Source organism: Mus caroli, unplaced genomic scaffold (genome assembly GCF_978045245.1).
Source record: "Mus caroli unplaced genomic scaffold, Mus_caroli_1 scaffold_1, whole genome shotgun sequence".
Taxonomy (NCBI): domain Eukaryota; kingdom Metazoa; phylum Chordata; class Mammalia; order Rodentia; family Muridae; genus Mus; species Mus caroli.
Window position 1 is genome coordinate 30,244,033 of NW_028227256.1, and position 19,523 is coordinate 30,263,555.

General features: G+C 39.7%; 1 pseudogene; it reads left to right on the forward strand.

Annotated features, from left to right (window-relative positions):
• Positions 1–7,394: 7,394 nt before the first annotated feature.
• On the forward strand, positions 7,395–8,993 carry LOC110304874 (U4/U6 small nuclear ribonucleoprotein Prp3 pseudogene; annotated as a pseudogene).
• The last annotated feature ends 10,530 nt before the right edge of the window (positions 8,994–19,523 follow it).

Consider the following 19,523-nt stretch of genomic DNA (forward strand, 5'->3'; position numbering starts at 1 on the left):
CCATTCTAATATCTGATAAGATTGACTTCCAACCCAAAGTCATTAAAAAAGACAGGGAGGGACACTTCATACTCATCAAAGGTAAAATCCTCCAAGAGGAACTATCAATCCTGAATATCTATGCTCCAAATACAAAGGCAGCCACATTCATTAAAGAAACTTTAGTAAAGCTCAAAGCACACATTGCACCTCATACAATAATAGTGGGAGACTTCAACACACCACTTTCACCAATGGACAGATCATGGAAACAGAAACTAAACAGGGACACAGTGAAACTAAGAGAAATTATGAATCAAATGGATCTGGCAGATATCTACAGAACATTCTATCCTAAAACAAAAGGATATACCTTCTTCTCAGCACCTCATGGTACCTTCTCCAAAATTGACCACATAATTGGTCACAAAGCAGGCCTCAACAGGTATAAAAATATTGAAATTGTCCCATGCATCCTATCAGATCACCATCGACTAAGGCTGATCTTCAATAACAGAATAAATAATAGAAAGCCAACCTTCACGTGGAAACTGAACAACACTCTTCTCAATGATACCTTGGTCAAGGAAGGAATTAAGAAAGAAATTAAGGACTTTTTAGAGTTCAATGAAAATGAAGCCACAACATACCCAAACTTATGGGACGCAATGAAAGCATTTCTAAGAGGAAAACTCATAGCTCTGAGTGCCTCCAAAAGGAAACTAGAGAGAGCACACATTAGCAGCTTGACAACACACCTAAAAGCACTAGAACAAAAGGAAGCAAATTCACCCAAGAGGAGTAGACGGCAGGAAATAATCAAACGCAGGGGTGAAATCAACCAAGTGGAAACAAGAAAAACTATTCAAAGAATCAACCAATCAAGGAGCTGGTTCTTTGAGAAAATCAACAAGATAGATAAACCCTTAGCCAGACTCACTAGAGGGCACAGGGAAAGCATCCTAATTAACAAAATCAGAAATGAAAAAGGAGACATAACAACAGATCCTGAAGACATCCAAAACACCATCAGATCCTTCTACCAAAGGCTATACTCAACAAAACTGGAGAACCTGGATGAAATGGAGAAGTTCCTAGACAGATACCAGGTACCAAAGTTGAATCAAGATCAGGTTAATGATCTAAACAGCCCTATATCCCCCAAAGAAATAGAAGCAGTCATTAATAGTCTCCCAACTAAAAAAAGCCCAGGACCAGATGGGTTTAGTGCAGAGTTCTATCAGACCTTCAAAGAAGATCTAATCCCAGTTCTTCACAAACTATTCCACAAAATAGAAACAGAAGGTACTCTACCAAACTCATTCTATGAAGCCACAATTACTCTGATACCTAAACCACAAAAAGACCCAACAAAGATAGAAAACTTCAGACCAATATCCCTTATGAATATTGATGCAAAAATCCTCAATAAAGTTCTTGCTAACCGAATCCAAGAACACATCAAAACAATCATCCATCCTGACCAAGTAGGTTTCATCCCAGGGATGCAGGGATGGTTCAATATACGGAAATCCATCAACGTAATCCAGTATATAAACAAACTCAAAGACAAAAACCACATGGTCATCTCCTTAGATGCGGAAAAAGCATTTGACAAGATCCAACACCCATTCATGATAAAAGTCTTGGAAAGATCAGGAATTGAAGGCCCATACCTAAACATGATAAAAGCAATCTACAGCAAACCAGTAGCCAACATCAAAGTAAATGGTGAGAAGCTTGAAGCAATCCCTCTAAAATCAGGGACTAGACAAGGCTGTCCACTTTCTCCATACCTATTCAACATTGTACTTGAAGTCCTAGCCAGAGCAATTCGACAACAAAAGGAGATCAAAGGGATACAAATTGGAAAAGATGAAGTCAAAATATCACTCTTTGCAGATGATATGATAGTATATATAAGTGACCCTAAAAATTCCACCAGAGAACTCCTAAGCCTGATAAACAGCTTCGGTGAAGTAGCTGGATATAAAATTAACTCAAACAAATCAATGGCCTTTCTCTACACAAAGAATAAACAGGCTGAGAAAGAAATTAGGGAAACAACACCCTTCTCAATAGTCACAAATAATATAAAATATCTTGGCGTGACTCTAACTAAGGAAGTGAAAGATCTGTATAATAAAAACTTCAAGTCTCTGAAGAAAGAAATTATAGAAGATCTCAGAAGATGGAAAGATCTCCCATGCTCATGGATTGGCAGGATCAACATTGTAAAAATGGCTATCTTGCCAAAAGCAATCTACAGATTCAATGCAATCCCCATCAAAATTCCAACTCAATTCTTCAACGAATTAGAAAGTGCAATCTGCAAATTCATCTGGAATAACAAAAAACCTAGGATAGCAAAAACTCTTCTCAAGGATAAAAGAACCTCTGGTGGAATCACCATGCCGGACCTAAAGCTCTACTACAGAGCAATTGTGATAAAAACTGCATGGTACTGGTATAGTGACAGACAAATAGACCAATGGAATAGAATTGAAGACCCAGAAATGAACCCACACACCTATGGTCACTTGATCTTCGACAAGGGAGCTAAAAACATCCAGTGGAAGAAAGACAGCATTTTCAACAAATGGTGCTGGCACAACTGGTTGTTAACATGTAGAAGAATGCGAATCGATCCATTCCTATCTCCTTGTACTAAGGTCAAGTCTAAGTGGATCAAGGAACTTCACATAAAACCAGAGACACTGAAACTTATAGAGGAGAAAGTGGGGAAAAGCCTTGAAGATATGGGCACAGGGGAAAAATTCCTGAATAGAACAGTAATGGCTTGTGCTGTAAGATCGAGAATTGACAAGTGGGACCTCATGAAACTACAAAGCTTCTGCAAGGCTAAAGACACCATCAATAAGACAAAAAAACCACCAACAGATTGGGAAAGGATCTTCACCTATCCTAAATCAGATAAGGCACTAATATCCAATATATATAAAGAACTCAAGAAGGTGGACTCCAGAAAGTCAAATAACCCCATTAAAAAATGGGGCTCAGAACTGAACAAAGAATTCTCACCTGAGGAATACCGAATGGCAGAGAAGCACCTGAAAAAATGTTCAACATCCTTAATCATCAGGGAAATGCAAATCAAAACAACCCTGAGATTCCACCTCACACCAGTCAGAATGGCTAAGATCAAAAATTCAGGTGACAGCAGATGCTGGCGAGGATGTGGAGAAAGAGGAACACTCCTCCATTGTTGGTGGGATTGCAAGCTTGTACAACCACTCTGGAAATCAGTCTGGCGGTTCCTCAGAAAATTGGACATAGTACTACCGGAGGATCCAGCAATACCTCTCCTGGGCATATATCCAGAAGATGTCCCAACCGGTAAAAAGGACACATGCTCCACTATGTTCATAGCAGCCCTATTTATAATAGCCAGAAGCTGGAAAGAACCCAGATGTCCCTCAACAGAGGAATGGATACAGAAATTATGGTACATTTACACAATGGAGTACTACTCAGCTATTAAAAAGAATGAATTTATGAAATTCCTAGCCAAATGGATGGACCTGGAGGGCATCATCTTAAGTGAAGTAACACAATCACAAAAGAACTCACACAATATGTATTCATTGATAAGTGGATATTAGCCCAAAACTTAGGACACCCAAGATATAAGATACAATTTGATAAACGCATGAAACTCAAGAAGAATGAAGACCAAAGTGTGGACACTGTGCACCTTCTTAGAATTGGGAACAAAACACCCAGGGAAGGAGTTACAGAGACAAAGTTCGTAGCTGTGATGAAAGGATGGACCATTTAGAGACTGCCGTATCCAGGGATCCGTCCCATAATCAGCTTCTAAACGCTGACACCATTGCATACACTAGCAAGATTTTGCTGAAAGAACCCAAATATAGCTGTCTCTTGTGAGATGATGCCGGGGCCCAGCAAACACAGGAGTGGATGTTCACAGTCAGCTATTGGATGTATCACAGGGCTCCCAATGGAGAAGCTAGAGAAAGTACCCAAGGAGCTAAAGGGATCTGCAACCCTATTGTTGGAACAACATAATGTACTAACCAGAACCCTGGAGCTCTTGTCTCTAGCTGCATATGTATCGAAAGATGGCCTAGTCGGCCATCAATGGAAAGAGAGGCCCATTGGACTTGCAAACTTTATATGCCCCAATATAGGGGAATGCCAGGGCCAAAAGAATGGGAATGGGTGGGTAGGGAAGTGGGGGGCGCTACGGGGGACTTTTGGGATAGTATTGGAAATGTAATTGAGGAAAATATGTAATAAAAAAATAAATAAAAAAAAATGTACAATTAAAAAAAAAATAAAATAAATGAGTGCTATATATGCTGAAAAAAAAAAGACAGCTACAAAATGGGAGAAAATATTTACTCACTTCTCTGATATGGGATTAATGTTAAGTATACACGAAGAACTTACAGAACTAAACAAGAAATCAAACAGCCTAATCAAAGAAGAAGAAGAAGAAGAAGAAGAAGAAGAAGAAGAAGAAGAAGAAGAAGAAGAAGAAGAAGAAGAAGAAGAAGAAGAAAAAGAAGAGGAAGAGGAAGAGGAAGAGGAAGAGGAAGAAGAAGAAGAAGAAGAAGAAGAAGAAGAAGAAGAAGAAGAAGAAGAAGAAGAAGAAGAAGAAGAAGAAGAAGAAGAAGAAGAAGAAGAAGAATACCCAGCATAACATTAAAAAATATTCACTAATCAGAAATATGTTAATCAAAATTATATTGCAGGGCCAGAGATATATCTTAGTGGTTAAGAGCACTGAGTGATCTGCTAGAGAAACTAGATTTGATTCACAGCACCCACACAGTCTTTATTTTATTTTATTTTATTATTAGATATTTTCTTTATTTACATTTCAAATGTTATCTCCTTTCCTAGTTTCCCTTCCAAAAAACCACCTATCCCCTCCTCCCTCCCCCTACTCACCAACCCACCCACTCCCACTTCCTGGCCCTGGCATCCCCCTATACTGGGCCATATAACCTTCACAGGGCCAAGGGCCTCTCCTCCAGAGACAAAGTGTGGAGCAGAGACTGAAGGAATGACCATCCAGAGACTGCCCTGCCTGGAGATCCATCCCATAAACAACCACCAAAACCAGACATTATTGTGGATGCCAACAAGAGCTTGCTGATAGGAGCTTGATATAGCTGTCTCCTGAGAGGCTCTGCCAGTGCCTGACAAATACAGAAGTGAATGCTCACAGCCATCCATTGGATGGAACACAGGGTCCCCAATGAAGGAGCTATAGAAAGTACCCAAGGAGCTGAAGGATTTTGCAGCCTCCTAGGAGGAACAACAATATGAACTCACCAGTACTCCCAGAGTTCCCTGTGACTAAACCACCAACCAAAGAAAATACATGGTGGGACTCATGGCTTTAGCTGCATATGTAGCAGAGGATGGCCTAGTCGGTCATCAATGGGAGGAGAGACCCACACAGTCTTAATTACTGTGCCAGGTCATCTGATGCCCTTTTCTGGTCTTCACAGAAACTGCATGCATGTGGTTCACACGAATGTGGGCAAAACTCTAATTTACATAAATTAAAATGAAAGAAAACTATATTGAGATTCCATATCACTCCAGCCAGGATGTCAGGCATTAAACAAATTATTAAGACATAATGGTAAATTATGGAAATAATTGAGCCCTACCATGCAGATGGGAATGTGAGCCAGCCCAGTCACTGTGAAAATCAGTATGACCATTTTCCAAAAAGTCTTGACCTATCTTTGTCACTCCGGTATTTACTCAAAGGACAACAGGTCAACAAATCACAGATATACCTGCATATTAATGTCTAATGCAGCACTCTTTCCATATCTAAGTTATGGAAGCCCAACCTCAGTGTTCAACCAAGGAATGGATAAAGAAAGGATGGGGCAGATACACAAGAGATTTTCTGCCATAAAGGTGAAGTTAGGTCCTTGGTAGAAATATGGATGCAATTTGAAATGATGCTGATTTAGTGAATAAAGCCAGACTCAGAAAGACAAATATGATTTGTTTTTTTCATACATGAGTCTTAGAGTTCATGTGGCCATGCAAAATTATCTGTGTGCATATGACATGAATATAGAAGAAAAAATGCGTATGGGAATAAAGGACCACTAATGGAGAAAGGAATGAAAAGAGAGAAGATAAGGGGTATGGGGAGGATAACCCCAACATGCAACACATACTCATATGAAACTGTCCTTATTTAGCACATTACCATGTACGGTTAACAAATACAATGGAATGTTTGAAGGTGATGGAATACCCTTACATCTGTGAATGGGGATCAACCAGAAGACAGAAAGCCTGAATTTAAACTGCCATAGCTCTGCGGTCAGAGACAGCTCTTGGCAGCTTCTGTGAAGAACAAGAAGGTCAAATGCCAACACATTAAAGTGTTCTGGTGGCAGGAGACTTGACTCGGTCAGTAAAGTATGTCAAGAAAGGGACACCAGCGCTGAGTGGCTGGCAGCAAATCTCATTAGTTCAGAATAAATAACTCTGGCGTTTGAGAGCACTCAGCCTGTGGTGGGCAGGCCAATAAAGTTCCTCTGGAGCCATCGCTGCACTACTTATGACTTACTGTAGCATCTGAGGACTCTGGCAGAATGCTCTACACCCATTACTGTGTCCCTCAAACAGGGAGATCAGCTGCTTAGAGCATGGGAAAGAATAGGCAGGTTCTCTGCAAGTTCAGATCGCGGTGTTATGGCTGATTCCCCGACTCCCAGCACACACAAGACACCTCCTAGTTAGTTAGTGCATTAGCCACTGCATGGATATGACCTGTAAAACCTCTGTTACAAACTGCAAAGCTGCGTGTGGCTGGCAGAGGATGTTATTACATTCAAAGAAAGGAAGCTACCAATGTGAAGACGGTAATATTGTACACTGGTCCCACACAGGCTCAACACCAAAATAAACCAGGGTGAAGGCAAGAAGGGTCCATGGGTTCTAAAGGTTACCCACCTTCTATGCGTCCAACTGGAACTCTCCAAGTGTCAAAGACCCAGAAGTCAGCTGCTCTATGTCCCATCTATAGTTCATTGTTTCCTCCTGTTCTTTGCTGTATTTTTTATTACACTTTCATTAGAATTTTCACTTCATTACATTAAACATTTTAGCTCTATTTGCATGACCCTTTATACAGCCTCCTAATTTTGTTCATACATTTCCCTAGTGTTAAGCAGTCTTTTTTCTTTTCCTTTTTATTCTTCCTTTCTTTTTCCACCCCATGTTTCTGTCCTTCTCCCCAGTATAAAGGAGACATTCCTAGTCATGAGAGCACAAGAAAGAATACATTTCATAAGAAAAAAAAATGGATTAAAAAAACCCAGATAAACACGGTAAACCAAAAGACCCTTGATACTAAGTGGGAAGAATGTAAGAATGATGACCCACAGATGATCGAGGCAGCAACATGACAAATCAAGGAATGGAAAAAACAGCTGAACTTCATCAGCCCCCTGCATCTCAGCCAAAGACACGTTCTTCTTCCCAACCACAGCACTTCTAATCAGCAACACTATTCAGCCCTTCCAGCCACTACCTTTATGAATGATGCCACTGAGAAGGGAAAGAAAGTCACTGACTACAGAAGCCAGGGGTTATTGACAATGCCAACACGGTGGGTCTAGCTAATCTCCATGCCACAGGCATAGCTCCACCAAAAGTAGAGTTTAAAGATCAGACTAAGCCTACCCCACTGATCCTGGATGAGTAAGGCTGCACTGTGGATGCCACAGGCAAGGAGGTGGAGCTCACACATCACATGCCCACCCTGAAGGCAAACATTCCAGCTGTGAAGAGAGAACAGTTGAAGCAGCAACTAAAAGAAAAGCCATCAGAAGACACGGAATCTACTACCTTCTGACCCTTGAGTCTCAATTGCCCCTAACCAGCTCCAAAGACACACTTTTCAATTCCATAACATGGGCAAATTTGAGAAGATAGCTCAATGATTATGGACAAAGGCTCAACTGGAGAAGTTGCAAGCCGAGATTGCATAAACTGCTAGAAAAACAGGTATTCATACTTCAACTAGACTTGCCCTCATTGCTCCTAAAAAGGAGCTAAAAGGAAATTGAGTGGTGGGACTCTTACATCATACCCAATGGCTTTGACCTTACAGAGGATAATCCTAAAAGAGATTATTTTGGAATCACAAATCCTGGTTGAACATCCAGCCCAGTTTAACACTCCAGTTGACAATGATACACCAGTTACCCTTGGGGTATATCTTACAAAGAAGGAGCAGAAGAAACTTAGGAAGCAACAAAGAGAGCTACAAGAGAAAGTCAGGCTAGGCCTGACACCTCCTCCAGACCCCAAATTGAGAATCTCAAATTTAATGCGAGTATTAGGAACAGAAGCAGTTCAAGACCCTACAAAGGTAGAAGCCCATGTCAGAGCTCAGATGGTAAAGAGACAGATCAGCAATGCCTTCCTCACTTGTGGATGTCCTTCCTGTCATGACAGGGTGTATGAAGAGGCCAACGCTGCCTGAAAACTTACAGCAAACAGAGAAAGGTCAAGAAAATTAAAAAGCTTAAAGAAGACATTTTACAGGGGGTACATATATTTGTATATAGAGTTCAAATTTGAGCAACCCTGCCAAGAAGTTCAACATTGAGGCTAATGCTGGGCAGCTGTACCTGACAGGGGTGATGGTGCTGCACAAGGATGTCAATGTGGTGGTAGGGGAAGGAGGCCTCAAAGCCCAGAAGAAATTTAAGCATGTCATGCTACATTGGATAAAGTGGGATGAGCAGACATCTAACCCAAAGGGAGATGAGGAGAAGGAAGCTGATGGAGAAGCTGTGAAGAAAACTAACAAATGTATACTAATGTGGGAGGGTACAGCCAAAGACTGGAGCTTTGGAGAGATGAAGTTTAAACAGTTCCGTACAGGAAACATGGCTCACGAGTGTTTCAGAAAGCATGAGGTTGAACACTACTGGGACCTTGCACTGAGTGAATCTGTACTGGAGTCCACCAACTGAGACTACCGCTAGCACTTGTGTCTTCTTTGCCATTGTTTCTTCTGTCTTCTCACTCTACTTCCCAACCTTACCCCACCATGTGTGGGATCTGAGAACTCTGCCAGGATGATACCAGGGCAAAGAGACTACCAAGTTCATCCAGTCAGCCTGGTGCTACCATTCATCCTGTATGTGCATATGATTAAAGAGTTATAGAGAGAAAGAAAAGAAAGAAAGAAAGAAAGAAAGAAAGAAAGAAAGAAAGAAAGAAAGAAAGAAAGAAAGAAAGAAAGAAAGAAAGAGAAAGAAGGGAGGGAGGGAGGGAGGTAAGGAGGAGAGAAGAGAAGAGAAAAAAGGAAGGAAGAAAGGAAGGAAGGAAGGAAGGAAGGAAGGAAGGAAGGAAGGAAGGAAGGAAGAAGAATGATGATCCAACCTACCAGAAAAACAGCAAGTGAAATTACAGGAAATGTTAATCATCTCTAAATAATAACTTCAAATGGGAATGGGCTCAGTTCATCAATAGATACATGACTGGATTAAAAAAGCCAGAATCAACTATCTGTTGTCGCTAAGAATGCTTCACTGACAAAGATGTCTGCAGAGTCAATAGTCAGCGGGGAAACAGAAACATTTCCTCTGAAATCAATAGCTTGACAACAGTGCACACTTTCACCACTCAGTAAACTCGGTGCTCAGAGTATCAGAACAATAGGTAAGAAAAAAAAAAAAAACATTTAAAAGTCTCTAAGATTCCACCAGAAAACTTTCACATAATAAACACACTCAGAGAAAGAAGAGACAGAATAAACATGAGATTTAGCAGCTTTTCTATGGACCAAAACCAAATCTGCTAAGAGGAGAGCCCCATTCACAGTAGCTTCAATTAAAATAAAATATCTAGATAGACTGTCCAGGGAATGATGAAGGGGAGAAGAGGCAGGGTAGGTGTGATGGCTATGCTTGGTTGCCAAGTTAACTACATCTGGAATGAACTACAATTCAGGAGTGAGGGGCACACCTGTGAGCGATTTCCTGCCTAGTTTGAAATGGGTGAATCTACTTCTAGTCCAGACCTTCAAATGGGAAGACACACACCTTTGATCTGGTGAGAAGACATTTGCCTTTAATCCAAACCTTGAGGTGAAAAGACACACCTTTAATATGGGCTGTACTTTCTGCTGGAAGCCTGTATAAGGACATAGAAGGAAACATTTGCTCTTTGCCTGCTCTCCCTCCACTGCTAGCACACACACACATCTATTCTTTCACTTGGCATTGGAGCCTACTTCATTGGGATTCCAGCATTATACAGATGACCAGCTGAGATATCAAGCTTTGTGGAACTGGGCAGTTACGAGATTCTTGGACTTTCCAGTACCAGCCAGCCATTGTTGGATTATCTGGACTGCAGCCTGTAAGGCATTCTAATAAATCTATATTAATATTCTAATTAATCTATATTATGTTATAACATAATATTGTTTAATGAAATAATAATTATCCTATATATGTGGGATTTATTAGAAACATAAATCTTACATATATATGAGAGATAGAGATTAGATAGATATATGATGATGAAGATAGATAGATGATAGATAGACGATAGATTGATTGATAGATTAGATAGATAGATAGATAGATAGATAGATAGATAGATAGATAGATAGATGAGAGATAGATGAAAGACTGAGAGATAAGTTGATTGATAGATGATAGATAAGTTCTGATTCTATAGAACTCAGACTAATACAGTAGAGTTGTAGAAGATTATGAAAAGAGGTAGTGGGTTGTGATTTTTAACAGATACAGCACCATGAATCATCTGCTAGAGCCAGAGAGGTCACCTTTCAACACAGCACATCTGTGCCAGCAATTCACCCTGTCAGTGTCCTTAAATAGTCTCTGTTATTTAGCTTCCACTCTTGCATGTGTATATTTATGTTGCTCGCATAAGTGTTAGGACTGTTGTTTGTTCCTCTGCTATATCTTTGGCCATATACTGTATATACCACCTCTTACTCTTAAGTCCTTTCTTCTCTCTCATCCTGTTGCTCTCATCTTTTATGTCTAAATTGTAATTTTCCACAACTATCACAATATCTAAAATCCATGCACCCTAACAGCATCCTACTCCCCTCTCTGCCTCTTTATTCACTTCAATTTTAGTCTTATCAAAGTAGATCTAGTACTTAATCTTACCTTCCTCCCTCCCTCCCATTCCTAATCTTTTGACTAAAATCTAGTATACTCCATAATAACTTGAGTTATTTATGTTCCAACAGTTATTGAAATCAACTGTTATTAATTGGATAGTACAATATCTACATAGTGCTCTACAGTTAATAGTCTACTCAGGGAATGAAAAGAGCTTACACCAAGCACTCCAGAATGAGGAATTGTATTCTGAACTACACACTCAAGACCCACTTGAACATCCAAAATAATTCAACTGAAAGAATCTGGCTGATTAAAAAAAAAAAAAGACATAAGCTAAGCAACAAAATATCATCAGATGCATAAATCAGTAGCATAAGAAACATAAAATAGAATTACAATAGGAGATCCCCAAATCTTATTAAGCCTCAGTCATGGCTTCTAATTTGAGAAAATTGGATGAAATCCCCAATAGCAAACAGAAAATACTTCTAAGTATGTTCAAAGACACAAGCAACTGGATGAAAACAAGAAGACAACAGATAATTCAAAAGAGATAGAGTACTGAAGAAAATCAATCTGAAATATTAGAAGTGAAAAATGGAACAATGCAAGTAAAACAACAGCAACCTCTATATAAAGTCTCAGCTGTAGGAAGGACCAAGGAGAGATCAGATATCTGGCAAGGTGGAGGACATGGAACAATCCGACCAAAACAAAGATGAAATAATAAGAAGATATCAGTGGGGGTTTCTGAATTATAGCCAACACTCATAGAAGAAAGTAAATAATCTAATACTAAAAGAATAGAAAACATTTTCAAAAGAATTTTAACGGATGCGTTCACCTTCCTCTCTAATCAGCTTTCAATAAACACCTTTTCTGTATTTGGTGCTTATGTAAAACACATACCTAGCACCATTGATGGACCAAGAACCTGCAGCCAGATAAGTGTTAGGCCCTAGCAGAGAACCCTCTTTGTTTCGTTTGTTTGTTTCTTTTGTTGCTTTATTTTTATGTTTGTTTGTTTGTCTTGCCTAATGGACATAGTATTAAACCAAGTCCTAATGACTTATCATTATTCCCAGATTACTGCATCATTCAACATTCATTAGGAAAGCTTCTATTTGCAGTAGATAGTGATTAACACAAAAACCAAAAACTAGCCAACATGGAGAGAAAAAAAGATTGTCTAACTAGGATGTCTATACCATACACCTCCACATACGGCTCAAGGATCGCTGCAAAGAACTAGAAAGACTGAAAAGCTGGGCACAGTGGATGAATAAATGCTAGAAACTGTGTCCTCCAGATACAACAGGGATGCTGCACATATGGACCACAGCAATGTGGCAGCATGTACTAGCCTGATGCAAGCTCAAGCTGGATGAAATATTCATATGGAAACAGACATGAAGCCCAACTCTTAGATGAAGGACTATTGGCCACTGAGAGCTGCTGGGGAGAAGAGAAATCTCTATACTTTAAGAATGTTGCCCCTGTTGAATTGAGGACACTCCAGGGAAAAGACACTTGTCCAAGATTATTTGGGCAGTACAAATAGGATATGATGGGGTGGGGGGTGGGGCACAGAGATGAGTGGGTAGGGAAGTAGAAACGATGTAGGAGGAGTTCGGAGAGAGTATGAATATGATTAAGACACATTATACAAATTTTCAAAGAATAAATTTTTTTAAAAAGCAGAAATTTTCCCAGATTTAGAAAAAGAACCATTCTAGATATAGAGGCATGCAGGACACCAAACAAAGAAGACGAAGTAAGGAACCCCCCTCATAGTATCATTGCTGGGTTAACCTATGACTTTTCCTGTGGTAGTAGCAGCTTTATGAAATTGGACGTACCTATATTCTGGATATACATCTTAGAATCATAACATCCTCCCGTTGGAGTGCGTCCTTCATCAGTATGAAGTAATCTCTCTGTGACGCCTAGTTTGGTGCCAACAAGTTAGAGTTATTTGGGAAGAGGGAACCTCAATTGAGAAAACGTCCCCACCAGACTGATCTATGGCCAAGCCTATGGAATATTTTCTGCATTGATAATTGGTATGAGAGGGCTCAGCTCATTGTAGGGAATGTCAACTCTGAGCAGGTGGTCCTGAGTTCTGTAACAAAGCAAACTGAGCAAGCCAGAAGGAGCAAGCCAGTATCACCCTTTTACAATCTCTCTATCAGTTCTTGCCTCCTAGTTCCTGCCTTGAGGTCCTGTCCTGACTTCTCTGGCTGATGGCCTACAGGCTGTTAAATAAATTAATCTTTCCCTCCCTAGTTGTGTTTGGTGACAATCTTTTATCACAGCAACAGAAACTCTTTATCTTTTCTCATTCATATAGTTTAGAGTCTATTTTGACAGATATTAGAATGGAGGGATCAGCATGCTCTCTAGATCCATATTTTTGGAATACTCCTTTCCACCTATTTGTCTGCCTTCTCCACTGAGGTACATTTTTTATAATCAACAAACAGGAGGTTATTGATTTTTCTTCCAATCTAATAACCTGTGCCTTTTGATTGAAGAACTGAAATCATTAATATTCAGGGTTATTATAAAGAAGTGTGAATTGATTTCTGCAATTTTGTTTTGTTTTTTATCTTTTGCTTTAACTACTATTTTGATATGGCTTATTTTTTTCTGTGGCCTTGTGAATGAGTTTGTTTTTTCCCTTTCTTCAATTATCTTCTGTAGAGATTGCTTAGTGGTTATAAACCCCTTTAGTCTATTTTTATCATGGACAGTTATTTATTTGTTTGTTTGTTTGTTTGTTTATTCACTTATTTACTTATTTACATCCCAAACACTGAGCTCCCTCCAGGTTCTTCCCCTACCCCCATGCCCCTCCCTTCTCCTCTGAAGGGTTGCTCTCCCCTCCCCCCATTTCTCCCACCCTGTCTAATTAAGTCTGTGTAGGATTAGGGGCATCCTCTCCCACTGAGGACTGACAAGGCAGCCCTGCTAGGGAACAGATTCCAGAGTCAGGTTAGAGCTTTAGGGACAGCCCCTGTTCTAGTTGTTGGGGGATCCACATGGAGTCTGAGCTACACATCTGCTACATATGTGCTAGGGACCTTGGTCCAACCTCTGTGTGTTCTTTGATTGGTGTCTCAGTCTCTTAGAGCCCCCCTGGGTCCAGGTTAGTTGACTCTGTTGGTCAAGTTCTTGTGGAGTTCCTTCACACTTCAGGGTCTTCAATTCTCACCACCTGCCCCAACTATTTCATAAGAGTCCCTGACCTCCAACCAATCTTTAACTGTGGGTCTCTTCATCTGTTTCAGTCAGATGCTGGGTAGAGCATCTCCAAGGACCATTATGTAGGCTCCTGTCTATAAGCATAGCAGAGTATCATTAATAGTGTCAGGGACTGGTGCTTGCCCAAGGATGGATCTCAAGTTGGGTTTGTTATTGACTAATCATGCCTTCAGTCTCTGATCCAGTTTTGTCCCTGCATTTCTTTCAGACAGGACAAATTTGGGGTCAAAAGTTTTGTGGGTGGGTTGGTGTCCTTACCCTTACTTGTGATCCAGCCTGGCTACAGGAAGTGGCCTCTTCTGGTTCCATGTTCCAATTGTTACACATCTTGGCTAAGGTCACCTGCATTGACTCCTGGGAGCCTTCATGATCAGAGGTGTCTGGTACTTCCTATAGATTGCCCTACTCCTAGTAGCTGCATATTTCCATTCATTCTCCTGGCCCTCTCTCCTGCCATTCCTCACACCTACCCCTGCTCCCCCATTCCCATCCCCCCTCTCCTACCCACTTCCCTCCCCCCACCCTGCTCTGCCTCCTATGACTATTTTATTCCCTCTTCTAAGTGAGATCCAAGCATCCTCACTTGGGCCTTCCTTCTTGTTTAACTTCTTTGAGTCTGTAGGTTTTATCATTGGCATTCTATACTTTATGGCTAATATCCATTTATCAGTAAGTATATACTATTCATGTCCTTTTGGGTCTAGATTACCTCACTCAGGATGATATTTTCTATCTAGTTCCATCCATTTGGCTGCAAAACTCATGATGTCCTTGTTTTTAATAGCTGAACAGTATTCCATTGTATAGGAACCACATTTTCCATTCTTTGGTTGAGGAGCATCTGTGCTGTTTCCAGTTTCTGACTATCACAAATAAAGATGCTATGAACATATTGAAGCACATGTCTTTGTGGTATGGTACAACAACATTTGGGTATATGCCCAAGACCAATATAGCTTGATTTATTATTATTATTATTATTATTATTATTATTATTATATTTTCTTTATTTACATTTCAAATGTTATCCCCTTTCCTAGTTTCCCCTCCAAAAATCCCCTATCCCCAACCCCTGCTCCCCAACCCACCCACTCCCATTCCCAGTCCTGGCCTTCCCCTATACTGGAGCATAGAACCTTCACAGGACCTAGGGTCTCTCCCTCCCATTGATGACCGACTAGGCCATCCTCAGCTACATATACAGCTAGAGCCACATGTCCCACCATGTGTTTTCTTTGATTGGTGGTTTAGTTCCAAGGAGCTCTGGGGGTACTGGTTAGTTCATATTGATGTTCCTCCTATGGGGCTTCAGACCCCTTCAGCTCCTGGGTATTTTCTCTGGCTCTTTCATTGGGGACCTTGTGATCCATCCAATGGATGATTGTGAGCATCCACTTCTGTATTTGCCAGGCACTGGCAAAGGCCCTCAGGAGACAGTTATTTCATGCCACAAACCCTCTGGGTCCCTTTGTCTGTGTGGAACAGGTCTTTGGTCACAGGTGGGCAAGGAGTCGGCAGGAATTTAATGACAGACAGATGCACACTGGAGGTTGTGTAGAATCTGAATGTAATTTGTCAAATTGAGCATCAAACTTTTTATACAGAAGAAAATAGGGAAGTTAGGTGACACATTAGCAAGGTACAAATGAGGTTACCGATGCTTAATAACTCTTACACAAAACAGAGGAATGTAAACACAAAGACTGGCAGGAACTGGGCAATAAAACAACTGAGACAAAGTCAGCCCTATCTAAGGTCAGCTATAGTCTTAGGAGCCAGGTGTGAGGTCTTTACACTCTTAGGGCAAGGGCTTTCACACCCAAGTCATGGCTCTAATTAGGGAGTTCCGCTCTAGCTAACCATCTCATGAATAATGCAATACTCTAAAACCACAGACTGATCTACTTCCTAAACCATTGTAAATTCCTGTATATGGGAGTAACTTGGCTTTTATTCCAAGTGATAGTGTAATACCAGAGGCAATTCTGAATGTCACTGAATAGGCAACATTCTTATTGAATTCCAAGCCCATGGTCAGCTCAAGGACTTTCTAGGACGTTGGAACACTGGCGAAGGCTTATCTATGTCAAAATTCCATCTTAAAAGGCACTTATAATAAAATAATACTAAAAGAGAGCACGTGGATCCATACACCAGACTAACTCGGGAATAGGGTATGTGTATACGAGTTAATGAGAACACCAAAGCTCCAGGAGGTGAGTTTCTGTGAAACTCTTTGCCTCCTGAGTGCTCCCAGGCTTCTCAGCCTGTCAAGCAGACTTTACTGGAGTGTGTGTGGTAATTTCAGGCTCCTGTCAGCTTGATCTTAAGGTAAAACTATTTCCAATTTTTTGAGAAACCACCAGATTGATTTCCAAAATAGTTGCCTGAGTTTTTTATCTTAGCCATTCTGATTGATGTAATAGAATCTCAGAGTCATTTTGATTTGCATTTTCCTGATGAATAAGAAGGTTGAACATTTTGTTCAGGGCTTCTCCACCATTTAAGATTCCTCTATTTAATTCTGTACCCCATTTTAAATTAGCTTATTTGGCTTGTTGGAGTCTAATTTCTTGAATTCTTTATATACTTTGTGCATTAGCCCTCTGTCAGATGTACGGCTAGTGAAGATCTTTTCCAAATCTGTAGGCTGCTGTTTTGTCCTATTGATGGGGTCCTTTGCCTTACAGAAACTTTTCAGTTTCATGAGGTCTCATTTATCAATTGTTGATCTTAGAGCCTGAACCATTGGTGTTCTGTTCAGGAAATTGGATCCTGTACCAAGACTATTCCACACTTACTCTTCTACAAGATTTAGTGAATCTGATTTTGTGTTGACATCCTTGATCCACTTAGAATTGAATTTTGTTCAGGATGATAAATATGGATGTAATTGTATTACATGCAGACATCCATTTAGACCAGCACCAATTGTTGAAGATGCTTTCTTTTTTCCATTGTATGGTTTTTGGCTTCATTGTCAAAAATCAACTATCTAAAGGTGTGTGGGTTTATTTCTGGGTCTTTGACTCAATTCCATTGATCTACCTGTCTATTTATGTATCAATACTACTATTTTTATCTCTATTGCTCTGTAGTACAGCTTGAGATCAGAGACAGTGCTTCCTCAAGAAGTTCTTTTGTTGTTCAGGATTGTTATAGCTATCTGTTTTTGTTTTTGTTGTTGTTGTTGTTGTTGTTTTTCCATATAAAATTGGAAATTTCTCTTTCAAGGTCTGTAAAAATTTGTGTTCAGGCTTTGATGGGGATTGCACTGAATCTATAGATCGCTTTTGATAAGAAGGCTATTTTCACTATGTTAATCCTACCAATTAGTGAGCATGGGAGATCTTTCCATCTTCTTGTAGCTTCTTCAATTTCTTTCTTCAGGGACTTGAAGTTCTTGTTCTAGAGACCCTTTTCTTGCTGGGTTGATTACAACAAGATATTTTATATTTGTGACTATTGTGAAGGGTGTTGTTTCCCTAATTTCTTTCCCATTTATCATTTGTAAAGGAGGGGTACTGGTTGCTTTGAGTTAATTTTATATCAAGACACTTTGCTGAAGTTATTTATCAGCTGTAGTTCTCAGATAAAGTTGTAAGGGTCACTTATGTGTACTATCATCCACAAATAGTGATACTTTGACTTCTTCCTTTCCAATTTGTATCCCCTGAATGTCCTTTTGTTATCTAATTGCTCTAGCTAGAACTTCCAGTACTATATTGAATAGGTAGAATGAGCAGCCTTGTCTTGTCTCTGATTTTCATGAGATTTCTTAAAGTTTCCCTCCTTTTAATTTAATGTTGGCTATTTGCTTGCTATATATTGCATTTATTATGTGTAGGTATGTACCTTGAATCCCTGATCTCTCCAAGACTTTTAATGTGAAGGGGTGTTGGATTGTGTCAAAGGCTTTTTCAGCATCTAATAAGTTGATCATGTGATTTTTTTTTTCTTCCAGTTAGTTTATAAAGTGTATTACATTGATGGATTTTCAGGGATTTTTTTTCAATTGAAGATTATATTATCTTATATCCAATGTTCCCATAATTTAAATAGAAAAAATGTAGAAATTATTAATAATTTCAGCAAAGTGTTATGATACATGATTGACTTACAAAATTTACCAGTCTTAATACATATGAGTAACAAGCATGCTGAGAAAAAGATCATGGACATACTCCTCTACTCAGTTTCTCAAATAAAATAAAATATTTAGAATATACATAACAAACAAGGTAACAAAAAAAAAAAAAAAACTCTCGACAGTGAAAACCTTAAATGTGTGAAGAAAGAGATTAAGAAACATACTAGAATTTGAAGACATCCCAAGCTTGGTAGAATTAACATTGAAAAAAAAGACCTTCCTACCAAAACAAATTACTGATTCAATGAATTCACAATCAACATCCTCATCTCATTCTCCACATAAATAGAAAAAAAAAATCCTCAACTTGATATAGAACAACAAAAGATCCAGAATAGTCAATTAGTCCTAGATAAGTGTTTGTTTCTATGCATTCTGCTCATTTTAAGTGCTAAGTGCATCTGTCTATGACCCCAACTTTTATACATCTGTTTCTATTGAGTCAATTTTGTTTGATATTAGAATGACAACTCCAGCTTGTTTCTTGGGACCATTTGCTTTGAAAATTGTTTTCCAACCTTCTACTCTGAGGTAGTGTTTGTTTTTGTCACTGGGGTGTTGCTACACACACTCCAGTGAAGTTTGCTTGGCAGGCCGAGAGACCTGGGAGCACTCACGAGGCAAAGAGTTTCACTGAAACTCACTTCCTGGAACTTTGGCGTTCTCATAACCTGTATATTTATACCCTATCCCTGCGTTAGTCTGGTCTATGGATCCACGTGTTCTCTTTTAGTATTATCTTATTATAAGTGCCTTTTAAGATTGAATTCTGACATAGCTAAGCCTTCGCCAGTATTCCAATGTCCTAAAAAATGCTTGAAGCCGAGGAGCTTGGTAGAGACAGTGAAACTAACTAGGCATTACAAAAGAACCAAGCCAGAGCAGCTCAGGGCTGGTCTGCAGAGTGTTTACTTGGGACAGTAGCCAATCTCACCCAAACAAGGGAATACCATGTAAGAGCTAGGGAATCCCACTGA